Below are 21,890 nucleotides of genomic sequence, written 5' to 3' on the forward strand. Positions count from 1 at the left end.
CCAATTTGCCTTGCTTCATGGACCTAACATTCCAGGTTCCTATGTGATTTTGCTCTTTATAGCATCAGACCTTGCTTCTATCACCAGTCACATCCAAAACTGTGTGTTTTGCTTTGGCTCCATCCCTTCATTCTTTCTGAAGTTATTTTTCCACTCATCTCCAGTAGCATACTGGGCATCTACTGACCTGGAGAGTTTATGTTATATAGGTAGATGTATATAGGTAGATGCCAATTATTTATAAGGCCTAGTAGATCTCTATTTTTTTTTTTTTTTTGTATTTCATGTACATACAAGAGTATATATTTAAATATATATATATTAGAATTATTTATAGTATATGTGATTATATAGCTATGCTAGAAATTGATAGACAGTTGTCCTTTTTATCCAGTATCCTAAAAGAATTGATTCTGAGACTCTAGATTATCTAAATCCATGGATGCTCAAGTTCCATATTTAAAATGGCATATTTGTGTTCACCCTCCATATCAGCACCTTCTGCCTCCATGGATACAGCTAACTGTGTATTCCATAGGAGTTTGGTTAAATCTGCAGAACCCACTGATTCAGAGGGCTAATTCCATTGTTTTAAAATATTCAAACATTATATTTAATAAAGAATATTTAAAATTCTCACTCAATTACAAACTAATATTGTGCTCACTGTTACAAATAAAAACACAGAATTATCTTACCAATAATTCATCCAAAAAATATTTTCTGATAATTTTCAAAACCACATCCAATGTTATCACTGTTATGACTCTTATCTTCTTCATTCTTTTTGCTCTTGTTACTCAAGCTAACATTGTTGTTTAAGTTGCTAAGTCAAGTCAAGTTAAAGTAACTCAGTCTTGTCTGACTCTTTGCAACCCCATGGTCTATACAGTCCCTGAAATTCTCCAGGTCAGAATACTGGAGTGGGTAGCCATTCTCCTCCAGTGGATCTTCCAAACACAGAGATTGAACCTAGGTCTCCCACACTGCAGGCAAATCCTTTACCAGGTGGGCCACAGGAATGCCCAAGAATACTGGTGTGGGTAGCCTATCCCATCTCCAGCAGATCTTTCTGACCCAGGAATCGAACCGGGGTCTCCTGCATTGAGGCAGATTCTTTACCAGCTGAGCTAGCAGGGAAGACCATTGCCAAGTCATATCCAACTCTTTTGGACCCCATGGACTGTAGCTCACCAGGCTCCTCTGTCAGTGAAATTTCCAAGGCAAGAATAATAGAATGAGTTGTCATTTATTTTTCAAAGGGATCTTCCTCATCCAACCTGTGTCTCCTGTATTGGCAGGCAGAATCTTTACCACGGAGCCACCAGGGAAGAATTTAGCTAGCATAGAAAAATATGAAATGTTTTGCACTTTTGAAACAAAGAATCTTACTTCATGTACACTAAAATAATCATTGGCTCCTTTTGTTGTTGTTGCTGTTTTCCCCTTATCGTCATTTTTTGATAAAACACTATACATTCCACAATACGTTGTTTCCGTTTTGTATTTACTAACTTATGTAGAAATTTCAGTAACTGCACATTGTTATAGAGATAGAATTTGGAGTTTTAGACTTACTTATTAAAGCTCTGAATTAAATATCCAAAATTTAAGGTAACTGTCCAGTAACTTGCAAGTTGCTTAAACCATATTATTTAGTATAGAGATATCAGTGATTATTGAGATAAATTCCAGAATTTGAGGGGGTTTAGCTGATTAAATGTTTGAATCATATTTATTAGAGAGGGACCTATGCCAACAAAGATTTTGCCTCTCCCATATCTAGGTTTTTTGTTTCGTTCTCTATTACTTAAGTGTAATGTATAAGGTTAAACATAATTCCTTCCCTTAAAAAGTAAAAAATGAATTTAATTAAGAAGCATTTAATTAAAATGGAGGAAGCTATTCTTTTCTTCTTATTATAATAATGGTTTTCTAAAATGGCAGATTCAAGTAAGGTGGAAGGCATTGGTACATATTACTTCAGTGATTCAAATTTTTATACATTATCATTTTACAGATGTGAACAGAAATCTATTTTTACAAACAGCAAAATGATAGAAGTCCATTTTCCGTGTTAACTTTCTGCTTTTATCCACCAATTTTCACTTCTTGTTCTACTCTGTTCTCTGATCTGTCAAAATAAGCATAGAAATACATGGTAGATAAAATGATACTAAAGATTTGAAACAATTGGTTAGCATTACACTAATCTACTCAAATATTAGTGTAACACTGAAAATATATCAGAAGATATATTGTGATTTTCTTATGTATTTTCCAAGAAGCAAATCTATGTTTTTTTATTTTCACAAAAGCAGCATAAAATAAAACTGATATTGGCTAAATTTATGTGCAGTGATTTTCATAAATAAAAGAACAAAATATAAAAATATAAAAAACTGAAAAAAAATCACCCTTTCTAGAAAGAATGTAGAATAAAACTAAACAATGAATGAATGGATACAATAAAAAGCAGTGTTATATGAAATTTACATTAAGACGTTTTAGACAAATTTAGAACTAAAACTGTTGGGAGGAAGACTGACATGGTCAAGATGACAGTAACAATTATTAATTGACAGCTGCAGAATATATAGCCAATAGCATTTTCTAAGGCTATGATAAATGAGTAAATCACTAAACATGCTATTCCAAATAATTTGATCAAGATGAAAACACACTGTCAATAAGTCGTGACAATTTTAATAAATATAAATTACTTAATCACATGCTGTAATTCTTGTCAAAAGTATGTTGATTTTTTGGAGTTTCATTGATAAATACTCTATGAAATTTCAATAATAAAAATCATATGTGTTTGAATTTATGTCAAAAAGTGAAGATTTAGATAAGGCGTCAACACTAGAGATAGATCATTCTACTCATTCTTGCTAAGACAATTAAGACATGTAACAGTTTCCTCCAGAAGATTATTATCCCATTTATTAACACATTTTGCTTTAGCAAATGTATTTTATATTGGAATTTGTAGATGTCAGATAAAATTAATTATACAATCATAATTACAATTTAGATAGTTCTCTTTAAAGAAATGGGAAAAATGCTCTGTTTTATTTAAATTCTTTGGCTAGAAGTTAACATCTCTGATCACTTTAGGAAAATAAATATTCTTTTCTCAAGTATCTCTTTATTCTTTCTGTTCTTCACAGCTCCTTTGCCATTTGACACCACATATTTGTTTGCGGTTTACTGTCTTCTTACCCAATAAAATGGAAGCCTCTTAAAGTTAAAGAAACTTTGCTTTACTTTATTCCTAGATTCATATCTATCACCAGGACTTCCCTCATGGCTCAGTGGTAAAGAATCTGCCTGACAATGCAGGAAACAGGTGTTCAATCCCTGATCTGGGAAGATCCCACAAGCCGTGGAACTACTACGCCCATGCACCACAACAATTGAGTTTCTGCTATAGGACCCAGGAGCTGCAACTAAATGTGCCACAGCTACTGAAGTCCATGCACATTGAAACCCATGCCCTGCAGTAAGAAGAGACATAATGAGAAACCCTCACCCTCACACTGCAACTAGAGAGCAGGCCCACTCACCACAACCATAGGAAAACCCATGAAGCAATGAAGACCCAGCATAGCCAAAAATAAATTTTAAAAAATTATCACACAGTAGATACTCAAATAATATTTGTTGGATTAATAAATGAATTAATGAATCCAGCTTAAGTTCTGTCTTTTCAAATATGACTCTATTTGTAAATGCTTTTGAATTGTGGTGCTGGGGGATTCTTGAGAGTACCTTGGACAGCTAGGAGATCAAATCAATTAAACGTAAAGGAAATCAACCCTGAATATTCATTGGTGGGACTGATGCTGAAACTGAAGCTCCAATACTTTGGCTACCTGATGTGAAGAGCTGACTCATTGGAAAAAATGCTGATGCTGGGAAATATTGAGGGCAAAAGGAGAAGGGGACAGCAGAGGATGAAATAATTAAATAGCATCATCAACTCAATGAACATGAATTTGAGCAAACCCCAGGAGACAGTGAAGGACAGGGAAGCCTGGTGTGCTGCAGCCCATGGGGTCGCAAAGAGTTGGACATGACTTAGCAACTGAGCGACAACAAATAGGCCTGTCAGAAACCCAAGATTATTGTTGGTGGTAGCCTCTATACCATATTCACTTTTTAATCTGTGAAAGCATTCCTGAAATAAATACTGACTTAGAATTATTCTTAATGCCAAGAGATTAAAGGAGATAATTTTCAACTAATACAATAGGTTAACACATTTTTCAGAGAATAAAAAAAAAATAGTTCGCTGTTCATTAATTTAAAATAGAATGTTTAGTACTCTCTTTGATAACACTTTCTTTTATGATACACAAATTAATATATATATATATATATTTATTAGTTATCCATTATATAACATTCAAAAAAATGCAAATAATGTTATGACTGCTATAAGGGGGAAAATAGTTAAGTTCCATTTACAGAGCAAAAGCCAAGGTGTTTGATGTGATGTCAAAGGCTGTTTAAATATATATATAATACATTCCATCTGTTTCTTTCCCCACATAACCAGCTGTACAGGTTTGAAAGTTAAAAAAAAGGAAAAACTTGGCAATTTCTATCTCTGTTTTGATTAGTATAACTTCTGCTGTCTTGCCAGGAAATTCCTCCCTCTACATTAAGAATATCCTGGAAGTTTCAATTACTCTTCTTCTCTTATGATGTTTTATGATTAAGAAATTTAATATTCATTGCATTAAATAATATTTCTTATATATACAAAAACATACACACAAAATGCTATGTTTTATCTGAACAGCATGTTCTATGAAATGTCCAATTGTCCCTTTTGCCACAGTTTATTAGAGGTCAGTTCAGTTCAGTTCAGTTCCGTCACTCAGTCGTGCCCGACTCTTTGTGACCCCATGGACTGTAGCCTACCAGGCTTCTCCGTCCATGGGATTCTCCAGGCAAGAATACTGGAGTGGGTTACCGTTTCCTTCTCCAGGGGATCTTCCCGACCCTGGGATCGAACCCGGGTCTCCCGCATTGGAGGCAGACGCTTTAACCTCTGAGCCACCAGGGAAGCCCTTATTAGAGGTCAGAACATGTTAAATATAAAGATGTCATTTATCCCAAATTTCAAGCTGTACTGAAATTAAATTCCCGGAGAGAACAGATACAGGAGATTTGTGCCAGAACATTTCCCAAAAGCAATATCAAAAGAAATGGAGAATAATTTTCCTAATTGGAAATATGTGGGGAATATAAGGTAAGGAGTATTTAATTAATAGATTTGGAATAAGGCCAGAACTTCAGGGTTAATCCCTCTGCTGTTTCAAAGAGTGCCGTGGGATCCTGAATACCAATGAGTGGTCAACAAGACTGGTAAGTTTTACTCTAGATTAGTTCTAATGCAGCTTTAAGCACTTCTTTGGGATAAGTATTTTGTACATACTGTTTCATCTCTTTTGTAATTTATTTGTTTTTTTTACTACCAACATTTTCTAAGCTCAGGTAATAGAATTTATTATTTAATATGATGTTTTAAAATAAGCCCTTAATTTGTTTAATACTTCTGATTTTTAATATAGCTATCACAGATTGTTAATAGTTAACTATCAATCCCCTACTACACACAGTGATATAACTCATTCATATGTAAAATGATGTTCTTAAAAGAATATGAATAATTTAAGTAATATAATAAGTAGTCTAGTATCTCATGAAAACGGTCTATCTTATTTCTGAAGTAAAGCTGCTTGAGTTATTACAGAAAATTTTCACATGACGATTCTTATGATCAATTCTTGCAGAAAAATTTTGATCATTGTTAACAACAAAGTGTAGTTCCAAATGTAATTTTTTATAAAAAGATAACAATCATCAGAACACCAGGGACAGAAATGAGCAAGAAGTGCTTAAGTGTTATGATTTTTTTTTAAGTTACATCAGCTATTGTAGTTTATATTTTAAAATACCCTAAATAACTGTTTTATTTTGACTGGAATTATTTAACAGTAAGTTTAAGAATCTTGACCATTTATTTACCAATGCTTTAAACATGACGATAACATTGATTTATATATTACTCTGCTTGGGCATCCATAACACAGTATCACAGTCTGGGTGGCTTAAGCAATAGAAATTAATTTTCTCATAGTTATGAAATCTATAAGGCCAAAATAAAGATGTCAGCATGGTTCCTAATGACACTCCTCTTCCTGGCTTGTAGACCGTTACCTTCTCACTGTGTCCAGCATGGTTTCTCTTCTGTGCATGCATGTGTTGTGTACACGCCTGCAAGTGCATATGTGAGGAGGAAGAGAGTACAGGAGTGGGCTCTCAAGTATCTCTTCACCTTCTTATAAGGACATTGAGTTCTGTTCAGTTCAGTCGCTCAGTCATGTCGAACTCTTTGCAACCCCATGAATCACAGCACGCCTGGCCTCCCTGTCCATCACTGCTGCTGCTGCTGATAAGTCGCTTCAGTCGTGTCCGACTCTGTGCGACCCTAGAGACGGCAGCTGACCAGGATCCCCCGTCCCTGGGATTCTCCAGGCAAGAACACTGGAGTGGGTTGCCATTTCCTTCTCCATCACTAGTCGTATAGAATTAGGGCCTCACCCTTATGTACTTTGTTAACCTTAATTACCTTCCTACAGACCTCATTTCCAAATACAGATCACATTAAGAGTTAGGGCTTCAACAAATACGTTTTAAGAGGTCACAATCCAGTCAATAACATACTACATGAGCATATTTCAGAACACTGTATTGTTCTTGTGTGCATGTATCAGTTCAGTTCATTCGCTCAGTCGTGTCCGACTCTTTGCAACCCCATGAATCACAGCACGCCAGGCCTCGCTGTCCATCACCAACTCCCGGAGGTCACTTAAACTCATGTCCATCGAGTCGGTGATACCATCCAGCCATCTCATCCTCTGTCATCCCCTTCTCCTTCTGCCCCCAATCCCTCCCAGCATCAGAGTCTTTTCCAGTGAGTCAACTCTTCGCATGAGGTGGTAATTGGAGTTTCAGACATGCACAAAGCTGGACATTATTTTTGGAAATAATCATTATATTTGGAAATATCCAAAATGCTTTCATAAAGGAATCTTCAGAGTGAGTCATATCATTTGCTGACATTTACTTATACTAGTTTCATTGTTTTTGCATAGTGCATTAAGGTTCTTGCATACAAACACATGCAGACACACACCTCTCCATATATGACATCAAACTTCCCCCCAAATCCTCAAGATACTCTCTTGGTTAGGTCAAAATAGTATGATTAAAAATGAATTAAGATGTGGAAGGTGTGTCAGAAAAGTGAAAAAGAATATGCCATGAATAAACTCCCGGACTGTTAAAACCTTTAATGTTATTTTCCAATAGTATTTATAATTTTGTTTCTCACACCCGTTATGAACTTCATCTCTTAATTTCCCTGTAGTTCTATCAAGACAGCACCAAAGTATAATATGTATTTAAATTCCTGCAGACAGATCAAATCTCCAATATTATACTTGGTCATCATATCTAACTACTGAAATACGTGTTGCTTTGTTCCAGTATGCTGACTTGACTGTTATTAGTGAAAGAGAAAGTGAAGTCTCTCAGTCATGTCCAACTCCTTGTGACCCCACAGGCTGTAGCCAGGACCCTCCATGCATGGGATTTTTTTTCAGGCAAGAGTACTGGAGAGGGTTGCTGTTTCCTTCTCCAGCTATTCAGTTCAGCTCAGTTCAGTTCAGTCGCTCAGTCGTGTCCAACTCTTTGAGAACCCATGAATCACAGCATGCCAGGCCTCCCTGTCCATCACCAACTCCCAGAGTTCACTCAAACTCATGTCCATTGAGTTGGTGATGCCATCCAGCCATCTCATTCTTGGTCATCCCCTTCTCCTCCCGTGCCCAATCCTTCCCAGCATCAGAGTCTTTTCCATTGTCAATTTGTCTCATGAGGTGGCCAAAGTTTTGGAGTCTCAGCTTTAGCATCAGTCCTTCCAATGAACACCCAGGATTGATCTCCTTTAGAATGGACTGGTTGGATCTCCTTGCAGTCCAAGGGACTCTCAAAAGTCCACAGTTCAAAAGCATCAATTCTTCGGCGATCAGTTTTCTTCACAGTCCAACTCTCACATCCATACATGACCACTGGAAAAGTCATAGCCTTGACTAGAAGGACATTTGTTGGCAAAGTGACATCTCTGCTTTTTAATATACTATCTAGGTTGGTCATAACTTTCCTTCCAAGGAGTAAGTGTCTTTTAATTTCGTGGCTGCAGTCAGCATCCACAGTGATTTTGGAGCCCCAAAAAATAAAGTCTGACACTGTTTCCACTGTTTCCCCATCTATTTCCCATGAAGTGATGGGACCAGATGCCATGATCTTTGTTTTCTGAATGTTGAGCTTCAAGCCAACCTTTTCACTCTCCTCTTTCACTTTCATCAAGAGGCTTTTGAGTTCCTCTTCACTTTCTGCCATAAGGGTGGTATCATCTGCATATCTGAGGTTATTGATATTAGAGTATAGTAAATAATATTCTCTGGTATTATAACCAAAGATATTATTAAAAATAGATGATTTGGGGACTTTCCTGGTGGTACAGTAGATGAGAATCTGCCTGCCAATGCAGGGCACATAGATTCAATCCCTGGGTCCAGGAGGATTCTACATACCACATAGCAATGAGGCCCATGTGCCACAACTACTATGCTTGGGCACCTAGAGCCTGTGCTCTGAAACAATAGCAGCCATTGCAATGAGAAGCCTGCACACTGCAACAAAGAGTAGCCCCCTGCTAGCTGCAAGTAGAAAAAGCCCTCACAAAGCAAAGACCCAGTGTGGGCAAATTAATTAATTAGATGGTTCTATTGCATACAAGGGCTTTCCTGGTGGCTCAGCTGGTAAAGAATCCACCTGCAATGTGTGAGACCTGGCTTCAATCCCTGGGTTGGGAAGATCTCCTGGAGTAAAAAATGGCAAACCACCCAGTATTCTTACCTAGAGAATTCCACAGACTATATAGTTCCTGGGGTAACAAAGACTGAGCAACTTTCACTTTTATTGGATGCATAGTTATGAAGCCTATAGTAAGATGAAAATTAGCCTTGGGGCAATTTCTGTAGCTAATAAATCCTCCAACTTTACTCTTAGAATTGGTCTACTTCACATTTATCCATCTACATCAATCAGTCAGTTCAGTCGCTCAGTCATGTCCGACTCTTTGTGAACCCATGGACTGCAGCATGCCAGGCTTCCTTGTCCATCACCAACTCCTGGAGTTTACTCAAACTCATCTCCATTGAGTTGGTGATGCCATTCAACCATCGCATCCTCTGTTGTCCCCTTCTCCTACTGCCTTCAATCTTTCCCAGTGTCAGAGTCTTTTCAAATGAGTCAACTCTTTGCATCAGGTGGCCAAAATATTGGAGTTTCTGCTTCAACATCAGTCCTTCCAATGAACATCTAGGACTGATCTCCTTTAGGATGGACTGGTTGGATATCCTTGCAGTCCAAGGGACTCTCAAGAGTCTTCTCCAACACCACAGTTCAAAAGCATCAATTCTTTGGCCCTCACCCTTCTTTCCAACTCTCACATCCATACATGACTACCAGAAAAACCACAGCCTTGACTAGACAGACTTTTGTTGACAAAGTAATGTCTCTGCTTTTTAATATGCTGTCTAGGTTGGTCATATCTTTCCTTTCATATTGATATGGTTTATCAATAGATACAATATGGATTTTTAGTGTTTTTTCAAAATGCAATATAAATTTTTATTAGTCATTTTTTGTGTTTTTATGATCACCATACCTTTTCAAAATATTTTGCCATTATCAACCCTCCACTTTATATACATTATTTGAATAAATGAGAAAACATCAAATTCTTCTCCCACTACAATAATATCTAGATCTGTCTATTATCTTCCCCCCATATAGCTATCAATAGATGGTCAATAATATGGTCGACCACTTATTTTAAATTTTAGAGTTATATTAATTTAAAGTGCACTTAGTCTGATATTGAAACAAGAGCTTTTACTAGTTTTATATACCTGAATTATGCAACTTACATAATTTTTGTTTTATATAAACTATATTTTGCATCTTAACTTGCTGGCCATGCCAGAATAGGGCATTTATGACTTGAACTCTTACCATACATAATTACAAAGCTATATGAAGCAAAAATTAGCAGACTTTGGACAAGAGGAAGCAACAGATTGTGATCCCTGAGAGATGGAAACAAGCACTCCAATTGCCCAGGCATATTGCCTGAAGGCATTTTCAGAAATTCAAGGACAAAGAGCAAGTATTCAAAGAGACTGAAGGTCTCACTGAGTTAAAAGAGATAATTGACATTTGGGGTGGCTGAGGCAGCTGGAAGTTATAGGGCAGAGTTCTACCAAGGAAACACACAAAAAGAGCCTCAGAAATATGTAGAGGATCTTTGCTCTATATTGAACTGCACATGTGTAAGGTGAAACTTTGCACCTACACCTACCCGCACCACCTTCAACACACATACAATGGAAAGTTTTAAAATGCACGATTTCCAGAGATCACACAGGCTGGACAGACTTGCAAGTTCTGACCAGCCAGAATGGGGAGTACTTGGACACCAAATGGGATTTTCAATAACAAACTGCAAGAAGATAAATTTCAGTATAAGGTAGAAATATCCCTCAAGAACATCTATTTTAGTCCTGTGTAAGCAAAGTTTTAAAACAGGTCTCAAAGTAATAAAAATGACCTGCATATAATGTAATTGCCTTAAAATTAAAGCTTCAAATTTCCTTTTTAAATGGAAAACAATATTTGAACATTTAAAATTATAATATTTACAGTGTTTGTTATCAAATAGACATGCTAAGCAGCAGAAATGTGCCTGTAGAAATTTCTAAGGAAATTACAAAATAAAACCTACTACAATTAAATAGTTTAGTCAGTGAGTTAATCAGTATAAAGGTCACTGGACATAAGTCAAGTGTAAAATATCATTTACATTTTTATAGACTAGCAATAAACATAAGAATTAGATATTTTAAAGGTGTCTCTTATGCTACCATTAAAAAATCAAATTCAGAAGAATTTAACAAACTTGTGCAAGATTCAAACTTGAAAAATATAAAACATTTCTGAGATAAGTTAAGAAAGGTATAAATAACTTCATCAAAATTTCATAGTTTTAGATGATAATTCTCCCTGATTTGAAGTACAGATTCAATACAATCTTGGTAAAAATCACATTAGGGTGTAATGAAGGCAATAATAAATCAATAGGAAATGTATGTAGTAATGCAAAAACACTGAATATTCAAAAATTCCTGATATAAATTGTATTATTGGGCTACAGTAATCAACTGTTTGTTGGATTAAGGATAAAAATATAAACTAATTGGACAAAGTAGAGTCTGAGATATACCCATAGTGAACTGATTTTTTACAAAAGGACTCAGTCAATTCAATAGTAAAAAGTTATTTCAGCAAATAAGAGTTATATACTCAGATATTCCAAGAAAAATTCAAAATGAAACATAAATGGTAAAATGTAAAACTACTAACTTTGTAGACGAAAGCATAGGAATAAACCTTCATAAACATGGAGTAGGCAAAATAATAATAAAAATCCCAAAATCCAAACTATAAAAGAAGAAAAGTAAAATTGAAGTTCACAGATACTAAAATATTCTGATCTGGAAATTATAACTAAAAAAATTTAAATGAAGCGACAGAGTGGATGACAATATTCACAATACAATAATAAATGTATCTGGCAAATTACTAACATCTAAATGGCATAAAGCTCTTAAAGTTCAATAATGAAACATAACCCAATAAAAATGTGCTAAATATCTGAACAGACACTTCCTGAAATAAGATACACAGATGACTGATAAGGACAAGAAAACTTGCTGAATGACTAAAATCACAAAAAGTACCACTATAAACCCACTCATAATACAATATATACTAAATCACTTCAGTCATGTCTGACTCTTTGCAACCCTATGAACTGGGCTACCAGGCTAGTCTGTCCATGGGGATTCTCCTTACAAGAATACTGTAATGGGTTGCCATGACCTCCTCCAGGGGATTTTCCTAACCCAGGGATCAAACCAACGTCTCTTGTGTCTCCTGCATTGGCAGATGAGTTCTTTACCACGAATGCCACATGGGAAGCCCAGATAATAAAACGGCTGCTACTAGAAAGACTGGCTGTTGGCAAAGATGTGGCTCAGAAAGAATACTCCCAGTGAGAAAGAAAAGGGTTAAAACCATTTTGGAAAACCAGTATGGCAGTTTCTTGCGAAGTTTGATGTGTCTTTTATAAACAACTCAGCGATCACTCTCCTAAATATGTGAATCCAAAACAAGATGATGATTAAATCTCAATAAGTTTATAAAGAGCAAAAATGAAACATATAAGAGTTCATCCTGTATAATTTCATTTATGAGTAACTGTAGGTAAGACAAGTATAATCTGTAGTGATAGCAGACAGCAAATGAAGAAAAAGATCACAGGAAATTTCATTGTTATGAATGCATTCTATATCTAATAGTGCACTACTATGTAGTGCTGGCTACACAAACATACACATTTGTCAAACTCATTTTAAAATGGACATATTTTCTTGCTTGAATTATATTTCACCAAAGTTCAGTTTAAAAAGTCTACATTTATTTTTTTCTTTTTGGCTTTCTTTTTGATAGAGACAGGAAGAGACAGAGAGAGACAGAGGTTTTGGCTAAATTTTAGAAAGCTATGACAACCCTAGACAGAGTATTATAAAGTAGAGACATCATTTTGCCAACAAAGTTTCATATAGTCGAAGCAATGGTTTCTTCCAGTAGTCATGTATAGATATGAGAGCTGGACCATAAAGAAGGCTGAGTGCAGAAGAATTGATGCTTTCGAATTGTGGTGCTGGAGATCTCGAGAGTCTCTTGGACAGCAAAGAGATCAAACCCGTCAATCTTAAAGAAAATCAACCTTGAATATTCATTGGAAGGTCTGATGCTGATGCTGAAGTTTCAATACTTTGGCCACCTGATGTGAAGGACACACTCATTGGGAAAGACCCTCATGCTGGAAAAGATTGAAGGAAGGAGGAGAACGGGAGGGCAGAGGATAAGATGGTTGGATTAGGTTCGACATGAGTTTTAGCAAACTCTTGGAGATGGTGAAGGAAAGGGGAACTTGTCCCTAGCTGAGGGCACAAAAACCACCACCTCTGAATGTCTGTAAGGAAGGAGAGATAAACACACCCTTCATGGAGGTTGGCCATTCTAGGAGATACTTACAAGATAATGGCCTTTTTACTCTACTTCCTCAACTCCTCCCCTCTCTGTTCTATAAAAGAACCTGGCATACAGATAGCAACAAGATAGTTATTTTGAGATATTAGTCTTTCATTGTCTCTGTCAGTTAACTTTCCTAATAAAGTTGTCTTCCTTGTCTCAAAACCTTGTTTCCAATTTTATTGGCCTGTAGTGCAGCAAGCATGGTTAGACTGGGTAACATCTAGACATGTCTCAATGTTGTAGATGTAATAAATCTTTCACTATTTCATTGTCATCTGCAAGCTAATGAAATCCCTCCCTTTCCAAATATTAATTGCTGCATAACCAACTATTCCAAAATTTAGTGAATCAAAACAGTGGCAGTGTATATGCATGCATGTGTGCTAAGTTGCTTCAGTTGTGTCTGCCTCTTTGCAGCCCTAGGGACTGTAGCCATCCAAGCTCTTCTGTCCATAGGATTCTCCAGGCAAGAATACTAGAGTGAGTTGCCATGTCTTGCTCTTTGGGATCTTCCTGACCCAGGGATCAAACACACGTCTCTTATGTCTTTTGCATTGGCAGGAGGGTTCTTTACCACTAACACCACTTTGAGAAGCCCTCGGAGCATACATATTTGTCTGCAAATATGAAATTTTTCAGGTCAGTGAGGACTGCTTTTCTCTTCTCCACTTGGCATGAATCAGTGTGTCAAGACAGTTGAAAGTTAGATTCATCCAAGGGTTTTCCTACTGAAATGTTGGGTGGTTAATGTGTGCTATAAGGTGAGGCACCAACTAGAGTTGTATCTTCTTAACTTTCTCAAAGTATGGTGGCTGGGTTTTAAGGGTGAGAATCCCAGGGAGGCAGGGAGCCTGGTGGGCTGCTGTCTATGGGGTCACACAGAGTTGGACACTACTGAAGCAACTTAGCAGCAGCAGCATCCCAAGAAAGAGAGAACAAAATGGAAACTGTATTGCCACTTAGGCAGAATTTACTAATAGTAAAAATATGTGTATATTATGACACAGAAATTCTACTAATAGGTGTAGGTCCAACATAGATATTTATACTAAACACATGTTTAAGAGTTCCAAAAGCATTTATGTCAAATAAGGAAAAATAAATGATAGAAACACCCCAAATATTCATCAACAATAGGAGAACAAATTGAAATATATTTACTATACAAACAATTGCTATGTGCAACAATACAAATGGATTCATAAGCATATTTCTGAATGAATGACTACAAATTAAGCTAGATTTAAAAGAGTATATCAAACATAATTTAGTTTGCTAAAATTGGAAATCTCTAAAGAAAAGTCTGTGGAGATAAAAGTCATGGTATTAGCTTGGAAGGAGTTTACCAACTTGAGGGAAGCATTAGAGAAAGCTGGTTCTATTTCTTATTTAGGTGCTGATTACATTAATAATTTTACTTAAAAATGAACTGAGCTATGAACTTAACATAGAAACTTCTTTGTGTATATATTATACTTAATATAAAATTTTACTGAATAAAAAAATAACTTTTTTTTCAGTAATAAAATTTTACTGAAAATACATGCACAGATGAACAGTTCATGTAATTTGTACATTCTTTAACTGTAAGTTCCTTTGGGATTCTGTTAGGTTCATGCCTGTATGATATCAAAATAAAATGATATATTAATTTTCTATGTTTTTAAAACAAGACACAAAAAAGAAAACTTTTAGAGAGCCAAGTTTTACGTAAGAACTGTTATAAAAATTCACTCAGGAGAACGATTGCCTGTTAACCAGGATACAGTTCAAGAAAAGCATACGCTAAAGTCTTAACGAGCCAGCTTCAGAAAAGTAATTCAAGAACATACAGGTTAGTATAGTTTTATCACATTGATTTTTGTTTGTTCATTTTAATGACATTACTCTTAAACTCCATAAAATAAAGTAAGAAATGACAGAATTGTCACCTTAGTGACATTAGTATTATATTTAACTTCAAAATGACTCTCATTGTCTCAGGTTGTGAATGGATTTCTACCTATTTTAAGCTGTTCAATTGTTTATAAATTGAGGCATTCAATTTAATTTAGACTATTTTATAAATAAAAACAAAGTCACAACTTATTTCCACATATGGCACATGTCAATGTATACATTTTCATTCATTCATTAAGCAACAACACAGAGTTATGGACAAGATAGACATGTGCCATATCCTTATGAAGCTCAATCAAATGGGGAATGTTATGGCTGAACTATGTCTCCCTAACATTCATATGTTGAAGTCCCAAGTCCCAATATCTATGAAGGAAATCATATTTGGAGATAAATTATTTAAAGAGATGACAAAGTTAAGATTAATCCATCAGGGCAGGGCCTTAGTCAAATATAGGTGATGTACTTATAGGAAACACAGATACATCAGGGATGTGTGCACTAAGGAAACCAGTGTAAGAACAAAGGTAGAAACAACTGGCTGCAGGTCAAGGAGATAGTCTCCGGTGAAATCAAACACGGCGACAACTTGATTTTGCCTGGCCTCTATAACTGTGAGAAAATATGTTTCTGTGGTTTAAGCCACACAATAAGGTATTTTGTTTTGTCAGTCCTCATAAACTAATAAGGAAGTTGTATCTTTAGAAAATATAGATAAGTACAAAATTGCGACTTTCATAAGTATTGCAAAAGTATTAAGTTTATAATACGGATTATCAGTCTTTATCCAGTCAGAAAAAGACCCCCCCAAAAAATGGTTTTTATTTTAAACCAGAAGCGTGAACTGGATTTAACAATCCTCATTGAAGTGGGGATTACTCCAGGAACATCAAACAGGTATGATGGGAAAGACACTGGCCAATTCTAAAATTAGCGAGCCAGGAGATTAAGAAATAAAGAGCACAACTGCACAATCTAAATTTTATTAGTCAGCTGGGGACAAATAACATACAATTAACCCATCCTGGCACAATACTTTAATGTCTTAATTATGTATGTTACTATGAAATATATATATAATTGCAAATATATATCAGTGAATTAATATGTATTATATATATATAAAAGAATTGGTAGATATGTGTATATATAGATGTATATACATGTATATATATGTATATGTATATATCTACATATCTACCTATTCTTTTTTCAACAAAACCTTGGGATTTCTAATTGCATGTAACTTTATAACCATTTTTTCAAATTCTGCCATGAATCTTGTGTGTGTGTATATATATATACTGTATATATATATTCACTGATAAGACATTTAGGGAAACATTTAATCTTTATAATTCTGTGAATATCCACTTGTGGATAGGATATTACTCATCTTTTGTTTGCTATTTTATATTTAAATAATTTTAGATTTTGCTGTTTTATTGTTCAATCGCAAAGCCACGTCCAACTCTTTTGTGATCCCATGGACTGTAGCCAGGCAGGCGCCTCTGTTCATGGGATTTCCTAGGCAAGAATACTACAGTGGGTTGCCATTTCCTTCTGTAAGCGATCTTCCTGACCTAGGGCTAAAATCTGGGTCTCCTGTATTGGCAGAAGGATTCTATACTGCTAAGCCACCAGGGAAGGCAATTTTATACTTACCGAACCATTACAAGGATAGTATGGAGTTTCCCCTTGTATTTTCATCTATCTTTCTTTAATGTTGTTATCAACATAAGCATGGTATATTCATCAAAACCAAGCAACTAACGTTGGTAAGCTATACTAACTACAGAACTATTTATATTTCACCAGTTTTTCAGTAACATTTTTATTCTATTTTAGGATTCAAGCCAATCTATCACCTTGCTGTTCATCAATCTGTTTCTTTAGTCTTCTAAAAGTTGGCTTAAAGCTCAACATTCAGAAAAATAAGATCATTGCATCTGGTCCCATCTCTTCATGGGAAATAGATGGAGAAACAGTGGAAACAGTGTCAGACTTTGTTTTTGGGGCTCCAAAATCACTGTGGATGCTGACTGCAGCCATGAAATTAAAAGACACTTACTCCTTGGAAGAAAAGTTATGACCAACCTAGATAGCATATTAAAAAGCAGAGACATTACTTTGCCAACCAAGGTCCGTCTAGTCAAGGCTATGGTTTTTCCATTGGTCAGGTATGGATGTGAGAGTTGGACTGTGAAGAAAGCTGAGCGCTGAAGAATTGATGCTTTTGCACTGTGGTGTTGGAGAAGACTCTTGAGAGTCCCTTGGACTGCAAGGAGATCCAACCAGTCCATTGTCAAGGAGATAAGTCCTGGGTGTTCATTAGAAGGACTGATGCTAAAGCTGAAACTCCAATACTTTGGCCACCTCATGCGAAGAGTTGACTCACTGGAAAAGACTCTGATGCTGGGAGGGATTGAGGGCAGGAGGAGAAGGGGATGACAGAAGATGAAATGACTGGATGTCATCACTGACTCGATGGACATGAGTTTGAGTGAACTCCAGGAGTTGGTGATGGACAGGGAGGCCTGGCGTGCTGTGATTCATGGGGTCTCAGAGTTGGACACGACTGAGAGCCTGAACTGAACTGAACTGAACTGAATCCAATCTGTGATTTTTTTTTTTCCTTACCTCCCTGATTCTATTTAAGGTCAAGTATTTGTGTCATATGTTTTGTATAATGACTCTCAATTTTTGCTTTAATTTTCTTTTTCCTGATTATATTGAAGCCATAGAGTTTTGGAAAGAAATACTACTGAGGCAGTATGCATATACTATTGACCTGACCTATGACTGCTGATGTTAACTTGATCACTTGGCTAAGTGTCTGCCAGGATTCTTCACTTCAACATTGCCATTTTTCTCTTTAGATACACTATTATTTGGAAGTGGATTACTCAGTCTAATCTTTATTCAAAGGATAGTGAACTAAGTTTCATCTTATAAATTGAAGTATATTTTCAAAAAAAAGGTGATGATCCTAAGAATTCTCAACACAAGGAAAAAAGTTCTCCATCTCTTCAATGAGATTATGGATGTTCATGAATTCTATTGTGGTAATCATTTGATGATTAGTGTAAGTCAAATGATTATGCTACACATCTTAAATTCATACAGTGCTATATGTCAATTATATCTCAAAAAGTTGAAAGAAATAATGGTAAGAATATGTACCAACCATTAGTGTAATCAGTAAATATGAACAGAGATATTTAAGGATTAGGCAACATTTGGTCCCCACACAAATTAAACAGAAAAAAAACCCAAAATGGAAGCAATACTGTACTGGAACAAAGTTATTATCAAGTTTTTGGTTGGTGATCAAGGTAAAGTAACACAAATATTTTGAATAGAGAATAGTAGTCACAAGAGTGAAACAAAATTAGACAATTGAAGAAAGTATTTTCTATGGGCTAAAAAGACATGAAGAAGTAAGAATAGAGAAGAGTAGAACTTCGTTGAAGGTCATAAATATAGGAAGATAGAAAAGATAAACTGGAGAATCTCATTAGCTGCCAGAAACGCAGAGGTAAATTAGAAATCAAGATTATATGACAGAAACAACTATCATCAATTATACATCAACAGATTTTATAACCTAGAATAAATAAGTCCCCAGAACTATTGTTCAGTCGCTCAGCCATGTTTGACTCTTTGTTACCCTATGGTCTGCAGCATGCCAGACTTCCCTGTCCTTCATCATCTCCTGGAGCTTCCTCAAATTGATGTCCATTGAGCTAGTGATGCCATCCAATCATTTCATCCTTCGCCCTCCCATCCTCCTCCTGCCTTCAATCTTTCCTAGTATCAGGGTCTTTTCTAAGAGTCGGCTTTTCATATCAGGTGGCCAAAGTATTGGAGCATCAGTTTCAGCATCAGTCATTCCAATGAATATTCAAGACTGATTTCCTTTAGCATTAACTGGTTTGATCTCCTTGCAGCCCAAGGGACTCTAAAGAGTCTTCTCCAACATCACAGTTCAAAAACATCAATTCTTCAGTGCTCAGCTTTCTTTATGGTCCAATTCTCACATTCATACATGACTACTGGAAAAACCATAGCTTTGACTATACAGACCTTTGTCAGCAAAGTAATGTTTCTACTTTTCAATATGTGTCTAGGTTTGTCATAGCTTTTCTTTCAAAGAGTAAGCGTCTTTTAATTTCATGGTTGCAATCACCATCTGCAGTGATTTTGGAGCACAGGAAAATAAATTATCTCACTGTTTCCATTGTTTCTCCATCTATTTCCCATGAAGTGATGGGACCAGATGCCATGATCTTAGTTTTTTGAATGGTAAGTGTTAAGCCAGTTTTTTTACTTTCTTCTTTTACCTTCCTCAAGAGGCTCTTTAGTTCCTCTTTTCTTTCTGCTTTAAGGCTGGTGTCATCTTCATATCTGAGGTTATTGATATTTCTCCCAGCAATCTTGATTCCAGCTTGTGCTTCATCTAACCTGGTATTTTGCATGATACTACCTATCAAGAACCATACACTACTGAGTAAACCAGAATTTAAAGAGACATGTTACCCCAATGTTCATTGCAGCACTGTTTACAATAGTTAGGACATGGAAGAAACCTAGATGTCCATTGGCAGATGAATGGACAAGAAAGCTGTGGTACATATACACAATGGAATATTTTCAGCTATTAAAAAGAATGCATTTGAATCAGTTCTAATGAGGTGGATGAAACTGGAACCTATATTCAGAGTGAAGTAAGTCAGAAAGAAAAACACCGATAAAGTATATTAATGCAAATATATAGAATTTAGAAAGATGGTAATGATGACGCAATATGTGAGACAGCAAAAGAGACACAGAGATAAAGAACAGACTTTTGGACTCTGTGGGAGAAGGTGAGGGTGGGATGATTTGAGAGAATAGCATTGAAACATGTATATTACCATATATGAAATAGATCGCCAGTCCAGGTTTGGTGCACAAGTCAGGGTGCTCAGGGCTGGTGCACTGGAATGACCCTGAGAAATGGGATGGGGAGGGAAGAAGGTGTGGGGTTCAGAATGGGGGTCACATGTACACCCATGGCTGTTTCATGTGAATGTATGGCAAAAACCATTACAATATTGTAAAGTAATTAGCCTCCAATTAAAGTAATTAAATTATTTTTAAAAAATAAATTAAAAAAGAATAAATCTGAATAAGCTAGAAAATCTGAATAGACGACTGAACTGAACTGAACTGAAGAATGCTGAATGAGGAATCTTTTTGATACCAATAAATAAATGTCCAGGACCACATAGCTTCACTGGTATATTCTACCAAAAATCTAAAAAAGAAGTAATACCAATCCTTCTCAAACTCATGCAGAAAGTTAAATAGATGAGAATAATTTCAAACTCATTTGATGAGGCCAGCATTACTCTTATGTCAAAGTCATATATGGGCACTTCAAAAAAGTATACAAAAAATATCTCTGAGGAATACAGATGCAAATATTCTTAACTTAAAAAATGATTTCAATAGCATATTGAAAGGGTCATATACCATAATCAAGTGAGACTCATCTTCGAGGCAAGGATGGTTCAACACATGACAATCAATGAATGTAATACATCACAATAATAGAAATGAATATAAAAAGCCCATGATCATCTCAATAGATGAAGTAAAAAGCCATTTGACAAAATTCAACATCCATTCATGATTTAAAAAACCCTCAAAATAAATTGGGCACGGAAGCAACATACTTCAATATAATAAAATCATATATGACAAGTTGAGATCTACCATTATATTCAATGATGAGAGGTTTTAAACCTCTCTTCTAAGATCAGGAACAAATCTGTTTTGTCCACTCTCATCATTTTTATTCCTCATAGTATGGGAAGTCCAAACCAGAGCAATTAAGATAAATAAATTTTAAAATGACATCCCAATTGGAATGGAAACAGTCACTATTTGCAAATGACACAATTTTATATTTAGAAAGTCCTAATAAGAACAAAAAATGTTTGCACTAATAAAGGAGTTCAGTAAATTTTCAGGATACAAAATAACATTTAATATTCAGGGGCATATCTCAACAGTATCAATGAAATATCTGAAAAAAATAAAACACTATCATCTACAATATAATCAGAAAAGATAAAATACCAAGGAATAAATTAAATGGAAAACCATAAGACACTGATGAAAGAAATTGTAGGTGCAAATAATTGGGAAATATTTCATATTATATGAATTTATTTGAAATGTCCGAAATAGATAAACCCACTCAGACAGAAAGTGGATTGGTAGTTACTATAGGATAGAGGAATGTAGAGTGCCTGCTAATAGGTATGGGGTTTCTTTTGGAGCTGACAAAACTATTCTGAAATTAGATAGGGCTGATGGTTGCCTAACTTTGTAACTACACTAAAAATCACTTCATTGTACACTTTGAAAGAATGAGTTTTATGGTATGTAAGTTAATGTTTATTTTTAATATGTTAAAATATTAATTAGTTACAAATTTAGAGTAATAGTTTTAAAAAGTTTAAATTCTAAGGATTCATATTTTAAATATAAGCATTTTACTCAGTGGCAATCCCCAAACTGAAGTTACTTCCCATACTTGGCTGCATATTAGAATCACCTAAGGAGTGTTGACTGAACTCTGTACTCTGTAAAATCAAATAAAGAAAATTTCTTGATGTGTGAAATAGGCAGGC

Source organism: Moschus berezovskii, chromosome 2, assembly GCF_049115385.1.
Source record: "Moschus berezovskii isolate FMDL1 chromosome 2, NW_MosBer_1.0, whole genome shotgun sequence".
In the NCBI taxonomy this organism is placed as follows: Eukaryota; Metazoa; Chordata; class Mammalia; order Artiodactyla; family Moschidae; genus Moschus; species Moschus berezovskii.